Consider the following 12,569-nt stretch of genomic DNA (forward strand, 5'->3'; position numbering starts at 1 on the left):
TCGTCATCCTGGTCCTGATGAGACTGTGAACCCTGTGCATCCCAAGCCTCCAGAGAATCCAGAGCCTGCCAAGTCCCCACTGCTACTCCAGCCACATGAACCTGAGACAATGAGCTCTGCACCACCAGAACCCACAGGCTCCCTCTCCAGGTTTTGCCCTGTGACTGGGCTGACCCTAGAGTCTAGGGTCAGCAACCTTTAACACCCAAAGAGCCATTTGGACTCGGTTTCCACGCAAAAGAAAACACTGGGAGCCGCAAATACTTTTTGACATCTAAAATGAAGATAACACTGTATATATTGTTTTTTACCTTTATGCTTTGTGTGAACAACTAAGGTGTGCTGCTTATGAAATCCATGAATTGCTACAGAGAAAATTACATTTTATTTATGTAATGAACACATTTTGAACATGAAGAAATATAACAAAAGGAAAGCTGAACTAAAATTATCCATGTAGCAAACAAAAACTGTTATATCTCCTTTGAGCTTTTGGATCCTTGACCTGACTTTTAAAAAATAATTGGAAAAAAAGCACTATGCTGCTAAAAGATGAAAAATAGATATTTGCAAAATTCTGCCTAAATATGTATTTTACCTGGTTAATGTGTGTGGTGGGGCGTGGTCTGCAGCGCTGCTGCAGGGGAGGCGGACGCACCTGCAGCGGCACCCGCAATCACGCCTCGCCGCCTTAACGTCTGTGCTCGCTCTGCTGTTGTGTTGGTGTGTGTCGGGCTGTGAGCTGCAAAGCTACAGCAACTGTGTGCGTACAGCAACTGTGTGTGAAAAGTGGTCAATAAAGAGATGCTGAAAAGCGTGTTCATGCAAACATCGTCGGGTCTGCTGTGGTATGTTTACAACGGGACTTCTGCTCCTGAACCTCTGCGCACAGCGTCTGCAGGTCGGGGCTGTACGAAGTCACTTTCATCTTTACAGGACTGTAAGCTGTCGTCTGTGAGGCGTGAGCGTGTTTGTTGTAACATAGTTCACGGTGGAGCTGCTGACATAATGTGGATCCCAAGATCCATAACTGGCCTACCTGGGGTTGAAAGTCTCGATAAATGCACGGCGTGTCGGCGGGTACACCGGCTTCCGCGAGTGTGACGCTTATTTTGAGCGATGAAAAAATAATAGAATATAATTTTATTTTTATATTTCAAGATCACAATAATCTTCCAATGTAGAACTACAAGTTAAAAAAGAACTAACATAAATAAAATACACTTCAGCTAAATACTTCTCATTTAATTTCCCAAACCACGCGGAGCCGCAGTATAAGCACTAAAGAGCCGCAGGTTGCCGCCCCCTGACCTACACAGTCGGACGTAGTTAAAAACATATTAGGCTGAACGCTCTTTAAAATTGCAGAGGACTGGAAAATAATGGGCTCTTGATTTCTGCAAAGTCAAAGAAATGTGACTTTTGACTGTTGCTGACTGAATGATTGAATTCTTCACAGTGTTTTGATTACACACTGCTTTTCATTCTTTAAATAGTAACTTTAATACATGCGTAGCAGGTATAGTCTATTTCTGGTGCTGGTAAAATCACGGAGAAAGACTGATCGTATTTAAGATCAATACATTAATTAATGGCTTGTAGTCTTGAAGTTAACTCAAAAAGATCACACCATGTTTCCTCTTACTGCACTGGTGTGTTTGGGATCATTGTGATGAAAGAAAAGTCAAACTGAGTGAAGAGCACTCAGAGAGCGCTGTTCCCTCAGAGGGGGCACATGATGTTTCATGATGCCTGCTATTGTGTCACTGTGACTCTGTATTTAAAAAGTGTGTTATACACCTCTTTCTGTGCCCTTTCATATGACATATTAGTCGATATGGTTTCTAATTTTTTCAAGTCAACTCTGAGCTTTAGCACTAACAATGAAGGTCAAGCCAACCTAGGTACTCATGTCCCCCGAGGCCTAAGATAAGATAAGATGAGATAAGATAAATTATTATATTGTTGTGAAGTTTGTCGATGTGCCATAAAAAATTATGGTTAACAGAGTTTTTACTGATTTTCACCTGGGAACTTGAACAACACCTGATTTTATTAAATCAGCTCGAGCTATTATTGGTATCTGCCATCACACAAACTTTGAAAATGATATGTTGAAGTGACAGTTAGACTGCTGTTGGAGATTATGTATGGGAATTTCAGGAGCAGGACCACGCCTCCAAACACGCTCCTTCCGGCTGTCATCTATACGGGTTCCCCCAGTTCTGCAAGCTGATCATTCTCGTTTCCCACCCTCCCTCCTTCCTCTCCATTCTTCAACTTCTTCACTTCTATTTAGTACACGGGGATCTGCCAGTCCCCTTCGAGGCCTTCCCCAAACCGCAGCTCAATTCATGTCAAAGCATCACCTTTACCTACTAAAACGCTGTCAAACTTAAAATGAGGACGTGGGCCCAGCTAGTGAAACAAAAAGACAGACGAACAGATAAACTGACCCAATTACATACTTTTTTTTCTACTTTCAATGTGATTTATTCAGCTTCTGTTGTGTTTTCTGTGCTTTTGCAGCATTTTTCTATCATAGTCAGCCTCTGGTCTGTGTTTTTATTCCCAAAGTCAGAGACGTTCTCTGCTCTTTAGTTTGAAGACTTTTCCACTCCCCGGTTGGATCACCTTGTCTAATCAGTCAGTTGAAGTACAAAACAGACCAGCTCAGCCACTCAGACTTTACCAGCTTATCAGCTTGCTCCTTGTGATAAACAGACCAGTCTCTTGGCTTATTTTGTAAACTACTGTCTTTGTTCCTTGTTCCAGTTTGTACCTCTGTCAGTCACAGGAGCTGACTAAACCCACCTTCTTCCATACAACACTGGAGATCTCTCACCATACCTGGTACCATCATAAGCTCCAAGTTGTTCTGTGTGTGGGTTTAATAAAGAATGTGCACCTGAGTTTCACTCTCTTGCCTTCGGTTTAGACACTTATAACAGTTTTTCATTTCAATTTTCAACTGCAGAAGGAAGCTTGACACTAGTTGACAGAAGTTGAGGAAGGATTGCTATTCGGTTATGGTTTACACCAGCGGTCTCCAACCTTTTTTGCGCCACGGACCGGTTTATGCCCGACAATAGTTTCACAGACCGGCCTTTAAGGTGTCGCGGATAAATACAACAAAATAAAACCAGTACCCGTACCGAAAAAAAGAAGATTTATTCATAACACACGTGAAAAGACCCAGGAAAACCGAGTTAACGATAAAAACGATAACAAAATAACGCTGAAAACCGATTAAAAACCCTGAAAACCATACATTTCACACCTGAGCCTCAACTCTCGCGGCCCGGTGCCAAACGACTCACGGACCGGTACTGGTCCGAGGCCCGGGGGTTGGGGACCGCTGCTTTACACTGCTATAGAAACAAGGAGAAAATGGGTTTCAGAACAGCCACTGGACTTGCATAGAGTGTAGGACTGTGTGGCAAATGCTCACGTACTAACTGGACTGGTGTTGTTCTGTGTGTTTGGGACTGCTATATTCTTATATATATATTAATTTTAAATAATTTCCCTTTGTGGTGGGGCGTGGTCTGCGGTGCCGTGTGGACGCACCTGCACGGCATCCGCAATCACGCCCGCCGTGTTAAAACACGTTGGTGTAGTGTTTGTGGTGTGGTTCAAGTGCAGCAAATAAAGATGGCTCGAAATAACGATATGTGGTCCCGCCGTGCCTTATTCACGCCACACCCTTTTTCTTTTAGAGAACTGTTTAACCAGTTTTATTACTTTTAGTCATGTAATCTTTTTATTCAGTGCTACCATAACTGTATATTTGTTTTTATTTCTGGGGAAATTACATTAATTGTTTCATAGCATTGTCTTTGCTCCCAGTCTGTTCTTTACACTGCTCTCTCCTCCTTACAACTAAACGTTAATAAATTAAAGAGCATTGTCAGGCCCTTTAAATCTACGTCGCATTGTTGTTAACAGTAATTCTGCCACTTAGCTTGGCTTTGTCTTTACCAGTTGGCCACAGGTACACAAAATTAAGTCACTGCATTCTGTTCAAATCACATCAAATCAAATCACTTTTATTGTCACATCACATGTGCAGGTACATTGGTACAGCACATGTGAGTGAAATTCTTGTGTGCGAGCTTCACAAGCAACAGAGTTGTGCAAAATACAATAATGTAAACAAGCAAAATACAAGAATGGCTACATCTGAAGCTAATAAATATATGTACAATATATAATAGTATATGCATTTCTGGATGTGTATACTAAATATTTTTCTACGTGTGTGTGTACACATATTTTACAAATTAAATAGAGTAAACAATAAATAAAATATATAAAAATATACAGAGTGAGACATGTGCAAAACAGTGGCATTACTGTACAGTATGGAGTGCATAATGTTAAAGTTCCAGTAGTGAAGCTGAGGTGTCTATGACGTGTTCAGCAGTCTGATGGCCTGATGGAAGAAGCTGTCTCTCAGTCTGCTGGTACGGGACCGGATGCTGCAGAACCTCCTTCCTGATGGAAGTAGTCTGAACAGTTTATGACTGGGGTGACTGGAGTCCTTGATGATCCTCCCCGCTTTCCTCAGGCAGCGCTTCCTGTAGATGTCTTGGAGGGAGGGAAGCTCACCTCCAATTATCCGTTCAGAGCACCGCACTACTCGCTGGAGAGCTTTGCAGTTGTAGGCGGTGCTGTTGCCATACCAGGTGGTGATGCATCCAGTGAGGATGCTCTCAATGGCACAGTGATAGAAGGTCCTGAGGATGCGGGGGCTCATGCCGAATCTTTTCAGTCTCCTGAGAAAGAAGAGGCGCTGCTGCGCCTTCTTCACTGTTTTGTTTGTGTGTACTGACCACGTAAGATCCTCAGCCAGATGTACACCAAGGAACCGGAAGCTGCTCACTCTCTCCACAGCAGCGCCGCTGATGGTGATGGGGGTGTGTACTTCTCTGCACCTCCGGAAGTCCACTATCAACTCCTTTGTCTTTGCGATGTTGAGGGTGAGATGGTTGTCTTGACACCAGTGGGTCAGGGCGCTGACCTCCTCCCTGTAAGCCGTCTCATCACCGTTGGTGATAAGACCTACCACTGTAGTGTCGTCCGCAAACTTCACAATGATGTTGGAGTTGTTAGTGGCTGTGCAGTCGTAGGTGTAGAGTGAGTACAGGAGAGGGCTCAGTACACACCCCTGTGGAGCACCAGTGTTCAGTGTGATGGGAGATGAGGTGATGCTGCCCAGTCTGACCACCTGGCGTCTGTCAGACAGGAAGCTAAGGATCCAGCTGCAGAGGGAGCTGCTCAGTCCTAGATCCTGCAGTTTCCTGTCCAGCTTCGAGGGAACAATGGTATTGAATGCTGAGCTGTAATCTACAAACAGCATCCTCACATACGTGTCTCTCTTCTCCAGGTGTGACAGGGCAGTGTGTAGTGTCAGGGCTATGGCATCATCAGTGGACCTGTTGTGGCGGTATGCGAACTGTAGAGGGTCCAGTGAGTCGGGTAGTGCAGAGCAGATGAAGTCCCTGACCAGCTTCTCGAAGCATTTGCTTACGATGGGGGTCAGGGCTACAGGTCGCCAGTCGTTCAGTGAGGAGATGGTGGAGGATTTGGGTACAGGGACGATGGTGGCCATTTTGAAGCAGGCTGGGACTACAGACAGAGAGAGGGAAAGGTTGAAGATGTGCGTGAACACTCCAGCCAGCTGAGCCGCGCATGACTTGAGGACGCGGCCGGGAATCCCGTCCGGACCAGTAGCTTTGCGTGCGTTCACCTTCCTGAAGCACTTCCGCACATCCTCCTCAGACACAGTGTGCGCACTGACGTCATCCGCGGTGCGCACACTGTCCGGTCTCATGGTGTTCGCTGTGTCGAATCTAGCGTAGAATACGTTTAGATCCTCACACAGAGAGGCCGTGGTCTGCGGTGTGCTGGTTTTCCCTCTAAAGTCTGCGATCGTGTTTAGTCCCTGCCACATACTCCGAGGGTTGTCAAACTGTTGCTCCACCCTGTCCCTGTACTCACGTTTGGCTGCTTTGATCGTCTTCCGGAGTTGGTAATGTGCGTGTTTGTAGTGCGATGTGTTCGCGGGGGCAAAGGAGTGTGGGGCCTCCCTGCTGCTGCGGAGTCGGGGCGGTCTGCCTCCCCCCACCGCAGGGAAAAGGGTAACACCACCTGGGTCTGGGTGCAGTTCCCCCCTCCAGGGGCAAGGGTACCTAGACCCGGTTCATAGAGTACGCTTGGGGAGTGTGATCGTGTGTACAGCGTCTCTTTATGTCTGTCTCCATGTTGGTTGAGTGTGGAGTAAGTGCATATGAGAGCATGAGGGTGGGAATGGATGTTTGTGTCTGTGTGTGCCTGTATGTCTGTGTCTATATGTCAGGTTGGGTATCAGACGCCACCTCTCTGGGGACATCTCAGGCCCTCCAAGGTTTGGAGGCCTATCTCCCCCCCACCACTTCCCCTGCCAGTGGCGGACTCCCTCAGACATCAGTGCGTTGGTGGTTCTTTGTGTCTGGGGGTGGGCGTCCAGGTACACACCGGCTCACTCCTTGGCGGCCGCTTATCGGGGCCTGGAGCCTGGGGCTCGCTCGGGCCACTTCGGAGGCGGGGTGCCCCCGGCCTCTCGGCCTGGGGCTCGGTCACTCAGGCACGGCTGGCTGCCGGCGGAGCTCACGGGCACGTCACTGCAACTCCCCCTGGCTTCTGCTCCGCGGCTGCTGAGTGAGCCCTCATCTGGGACTCTCCTCAGCTCTTTCTGGGACAGTGGCGCGGCTGCCCCTCTGTTGGTCTTCCTTGGTCTCTTGTGTTCTGGGGGCCTCTGGATGTCTGGAGTTTTGATCTCCTCCATACCTGCTTCATGCCCTGGAGGACGGGGCTGTGGCCCCCCCACATCCTCTAGCAGATCATTACATGAAGGAACCTTTAAAAAACAAGCGCGTCCATGCTCACAGGTGTACACACGGGTGATCACACCCACAAACTACACCCTTTTTGGCTCCTACCTCAAAGCACACTGTGTTCTGTTGATCTTATGTGCTGCACAATAATGTTTAATATTTAGTATTTACTGTCATATTCCCATAGATCATTGTGATGTTGTTTATTCTATTACTCTTGTTCTCTTCTGCTTGTTTTCTTTTTTCTTTCTCAGCAGGTGATCCAGGTGATCGATATATGCATTTTTTCTTTTTTTTTTTCTGCTCATTCTGTTGGTTTTTGTCTTTTGCCCTTCTCCCCCGTCCCTCTTCTCAGCTGTTTCTCTTTCCCTCTTTCTTTCTCCCCTTCTTTCCCCCAGTCAAGTCTGTCCCGTATTCAGCAAGTGAAAATAAAATAAACAATAAAAGGTGAATCAAATGGACCATTACGGCAAGGCTGGGATGGTCAATTTGGTAAAGTAAATCCGTTGGGCATCTTTCTTTGCCTTTAGACAATAATTCTGATGCAAAAGAGCCAAACGGGACAGGCAAAAAAAAAAAAAAAGAAAGAGAACTGTTTAACCAGTTTTATTACTTTTAGTCATGTAATCTTTTTATTCAGTGCTACCTTAACTGTATATTTGTTTTTATTTCTGGGGAAATTACATTAATTGTTTCATAGCATTGTCTTGCTCCCAGTCTGTTCTTTACACTGCTCTCTCCTCCTTACAACTAAAAGTTAATAAATTAAAGAGCATTGTCAGGCCCTTTAAATCTAGGTCGCATTGTTGTTAACAGTAATTCTGCCACTTAGCTTGGCTTTGTCTTTACCAGTTGGCCACAGGTACACAAAATTAAGTCACTGCATTCTGTTCATCCTGGTGAATACTGCATGGCTTTAGTGGAGAAAAAATATTTTAGAGTAAAATTAGAAATTCAGTTTATATATTTTATTTATTCCAGAACAAATAAGCAGTTTTGTTTTGCCATGGTTCCCCAGGATTTATAAACTTTCACACAGCGATGGCACTCTAATGCCCCTTTGAGGACCCAGTTATTCTGCGGCCTTTGCTTGTTCACACTGAACTAAAGAAAGCTGTATATAGTAGTGCTACACTGCATGCAAGTGGAAACAAGGCCATTTAAAACCCCTGTGGAGATTATGCTTTGCTGATTACAACACTGTGAACTTTTTACCCAGATTAATCAAAACATGCGAACACAATTCAATAAAAGCCTTTTTAGGATCACTTTTAATAGAATTTTAATCATGAAAAAATGTAAAAACACGAAGGATTTCAGTTGATTCTTTGTCTGAAGAACTGTCAGACGTGATAACATAAATAGATGTGTGACAGAACCAGGAGAGCATGTTGTGGGATTCTTCTTCAACAATTGAGAGCAGAAGCTTAATGAGACTGGATTCACACTTAAATAAAGAATCGTGCACATGTAGATCTGAAAACAACATCTGTTGTTTCATCTGCTCAGTTTAATTGTTTGTTTTTAACTGATTTAAGAGCTGTTATTTACTTTGACTGGCAAAGTTTGAGCTTCAGACAGAAATAATTGTGTAATGGACTGTTCCCATGAAGCGGGGAACACATGACAAGGCCAGTCTTTTACACACATACTGAATGAAGGTTCTCTTCAACTTGAATGCAAAATTATTTGATTCACCTGATGAATTCACCCAAATGACCAAAGACAACTAACAACGTAGCTCTGAAAACGGTTTCGATTTGCAGTTTTCAGTTTGTTTGAGATTTTGCTCAGTGTCTTTCTTTTTTCTTTTGCCAGGTTTCCTTCCAGCTGCTTGTGGTCACCCTTTGGGTAGAAATACATTGACTTTGTTACAGAGCTCGACTGATCTTCATTTTGACAGCAGATATAGGTAACACTATATCTACACTGCAATTTTAACAAGCCTGCATACTTTGTGCGTGCATCAAGTGGAAAAAGTGTGAAAATAACAATGCATATGACAGGAAAATGGTTTTGTTTGTCACTGACACGTTATGCATAACACATGTTCTCTTGCGGTTGGAATATTAAGGAGAAAGCGCTGTCTGATAACAAACAAACATTTTTGGTTTGGATCAACCACAGTGTGTTTTTGTTGGATTTTTATAGCATCTATATTTTGTGTCTAAGAAGAAACTAGCAGGAAAAATGTGACACATGTTCAGTCATTTATGTGGACTATAATCACTGATGGGAATTTATACGAATTTAGCGATTGTGATTTCAATATCGATATCACTTATCGACTCGATTCGTTGTTGATTCTCTTATAAATTCTCATTGGGTTTTTAAAGGTCATGTATTACACAGAACGCTTTTCTTTAAAGTAATGCAGTATGTGACTTAGTTATTCACTGGAGACAGTAATTCATTATACTAGTCATTACATTGCTTTTACATCATGTTTCTCTGTAAAATGATATGAAACACACGGTCTCATAATTAACAATTAACAATATAAACCTAGAGGCCCCACACACCAACACAAATTATTAGGACAACCGTGTGATCGTTCTATGAGTATTTGGGTATGAACACAAAGCCGTCAGCACAAAGCAAAGATGAAAACCAACACAAAGAGTGTAAACTCGTCACCACAGTGACTCTACTGTAGAAAAATGAGCAGAGCCTGCAGTCTGACTGCTCATCACTACTTTTATTACCCGGTTACTGTCAGTATGCTCAGCTTTAACGGCACTCTGGGTTCTTGGCTAGCTTAATACCTTTGTGTTAGCATGTTAGCAGTTGTTTCTGTCCTGGATGAAGTTTGCATTTTACCACTGTGCGCATTCGTTTGTGGAGTAAAATTAATTAAAATATAATAAATAAAAAAAAATCATGTCCATATCGACGCAGTAGACCATGGAATCCAAAATGCCGGATTCAGAAACAGAGATTTAACTTAGGGCGCAGCTTTATTGCTGGAGAAACTCTTCATAGCAGTAAATGTGACAAAAACAAACCAAAACCACAAATGCAGGACTAAAACCGGAGAACAGGAACCTAGAAACTAAGAATACTCAGGACGCGAAGGGAGGAGACACAGCACAAAGAGGGTGTAATGCAACGCAGAGCAGGGGATGACAGAGGACTGAAATACAAGACGGAGTCATCAGGAAATGGGAGACACAGCTGGTACTAATTACCCACACGAGACGGGGAACAGAGGCTGAACACAGAGCAGGACTGTCAAAATAAAACAGGAAGCACGCGGCAGACACAGACTAGACACTGAACAGAGGGAACACCGAGTACAAGGATGGGAAGGACATGAGACATGACTGACTGGGGAACAAGAGAATAAACACGAGGGCAGAACTAAACCTAAGAACTAGAAATCACAAACCCAGGAGAACTAGAGCTCTAGAAATGCAAAACAGAAACCAAAACCCTAATATTCATGAACCATGATGAGATCAAAAATAAATGTACAAAGCTCAAAACACTGGGTCACCGACCCAGGACCATGACATGTCACAGCTAAATGGTGTGGCACCTATATAAAACTCTTCTAGTGTAGACTGACTTAGTCTGTTAAAAACGCAAAAATGCACACTTGTGAGTAGGGATGGGAATTGATAAGATTTTCACGATTCCGATTCCATTTTTGATTCTGTTTAACGATTCGATTCTTTATCGATTCTTTTTAAAAAAGGAGAACACTAAGGTCGATTAGCTTAGAACTTTGTTTTATATCTTCTCTTTGAACAAGGTAGACATTTAGGAGTAACATGGCCTTACAAACCCAGCAGTGAGATCTTAAGAGATCCAGCCTACGAATCTTCAATGAGGTGTCACAGGGTCCCCAGGAAAAACATTGTAAATGTAAAATAATAAAATAAATATTCTTCTGTAGCAATAACAAAGTATAACATAAATTATTCTGTAGCAATTACACAACAGTAATGTCCCTGCCTACAATTAAACACATTCACTTACTGAAAATCATCTGCTGTGGCAAATGGGTGCAAGCCTTTGGCCACAAACTGAGTCTCTGCTCGGTGACATTCGTCTATCCTGGCCTGAAAGGAGACGCTGCCGGCAGACTGCAGCGAGGACTGCCAGCATCTGAGCCAGACTCTGTCTCACCATGGTCATTAAATGCACAGTAATGGCAGGTTTGTAATAAGGCAGATCGCACTAACAGAATATGCACTGTTAGTTGATTATTTACCTGCTACATTAACGGGAGAGGACGTGCAAACGTTACCGCTGCTGCTGGGTTGAGATTCACGAGTCCAGAATTAAAAACACGACATTCATTTAAGGTGTGTGAATGTGTGTGTGAATGGGTGAATGACTGAATGTAGTGTGAAGCGCTTTGGGGTCCTTAGGGACTAGAAAAGCGCTGTATAAATGCAGGCCATTTACCATTTAAGGTCATCGTGTGTTTTGTGAGCAAATGCTTTTGCATATTCGTAGTGTTTCCTTAAATGAAATATCTACTTTGCAAGTATTGCAAGTTGCCCTGTTGTCATCCGTTCTCGTAAAGTATAACCAAACTTTTGAGCGTTTAAGCCGCTTAGGCGCCGTCTTTCCTGCCAGGTAAATGACGCTCCGCAACGTGGTGACGTCATTCGGGGCGACTGGAATCGATGAGGGAATTGTTTGCAAAAATGGCAAACAATTCCAAGGATTTGAAACAGTGGGAACCGGTTCTCAACAAGAACCAGGTTTCGATACCCATCCCTACTTGTGAGCTAGGTTGTTTACAGACCTGGAGTATTTTGTCTGTTTATATCAAAGTGAGGGCAGCACGGTGGCATGGTGGTTAGCACTGTTGCCGCACAGCAAGAAGGTCCTGAGTTCAATTCCACCATCAGGCCGGGGTCCTTCTGTGTGGAGTTTGCATGTTCTCCCCGTGTTTGCGTGGGTTCTCTCCGGGTACTCCGGCTTCCTCCCACCGTCCAAAGACATGCAGCTTGTGGGGATAGGTTAATTGGATAATCCAAATTGCCACTAGGTGTGAATGTGGGAATGAATGTGAGTGCAAATGGTTGTCTGTCTCTGTGTGTTGGCCCTGCGACAGACTGGCGACCTGTCCAGGGTGTACCCCGCCTCTCGCCCCATGACAGCTGGGATAGGCTCCAGCACCCCCAGCGACCCTGAAAAGGATAAGCGGATGCGAATGGATGGATGGATGGATGGATATATCAAAGTGGTTCATTTTCACCCTTGGTTTGATTCATTTGTGTAGCTATGAACAAAGTAATTGCACTTAGGTCCAGACCAAACAAACCGGATAGTCTTGGTACAGTTTTATCTGGACCCCAGAGCAATTCGTTTACAGCGTGAACGTAACCCAACCTTGATCTTCACCAACTGACAGGTCTGCATTACAAGTTTGAGCTAAAAAATGCCTCATAGTCACGCATGCTTTACATTCTCGATGTGGATAGGTGCTGTAGATGTGCAAAGGACTGTAAGAAGTAGCCGTCTGATGAACGTACATTCGCCGTGTTCTCCAATAGTTAAGAGCTCACCAACTTCTTCCTCTATTTACTTTTGTTGCTCCCACCCCAGGCACATCTGCCCAGTGAGCAGACTGAACATTGTCATGTGGTTTGCAGTAATGAGTTTACAAACTCATTAACATCTGTTGTTGTGATCTCTTTTATTGTAAAAATAAAACTGAATTGAATTGAATCC

The 12,569-nt window shown here is 44.0% G+C and overlaps 1 protein-coding gene across 5 annotated transcripts in view; it reads right to left on the reverse strand.

Annotated features, from left to right (window-relative positions):
• LOC120715268 (multiple epidermal growth factor-like domains protein 11) overlaps positions 1-12,569 on the reverse strand; it is a 254,980-nt gene that overhangs the window by 174,979 nt on the left and 67,432 nt on the right. The window lies entirely within an intron of this gene.

The sequence above is a fragment of the Simochromis diagramma genome, unplaced genomic scaffold (assembly GCF_900408965.1).
Source record: "Simochromis diagramma unplaced genomic scaffold, fSimDia1.1 OVJJ01000430.1, whole genome shotgun sequence".
In the NCBI taxonomy this organism is placed as follows: domain Eukaryota; kingdom Metazoa; phylum Chordata; class Actinopteri; order Cichliformes; family Cichlidae; genus Simochromis; species Simochromis diagramma.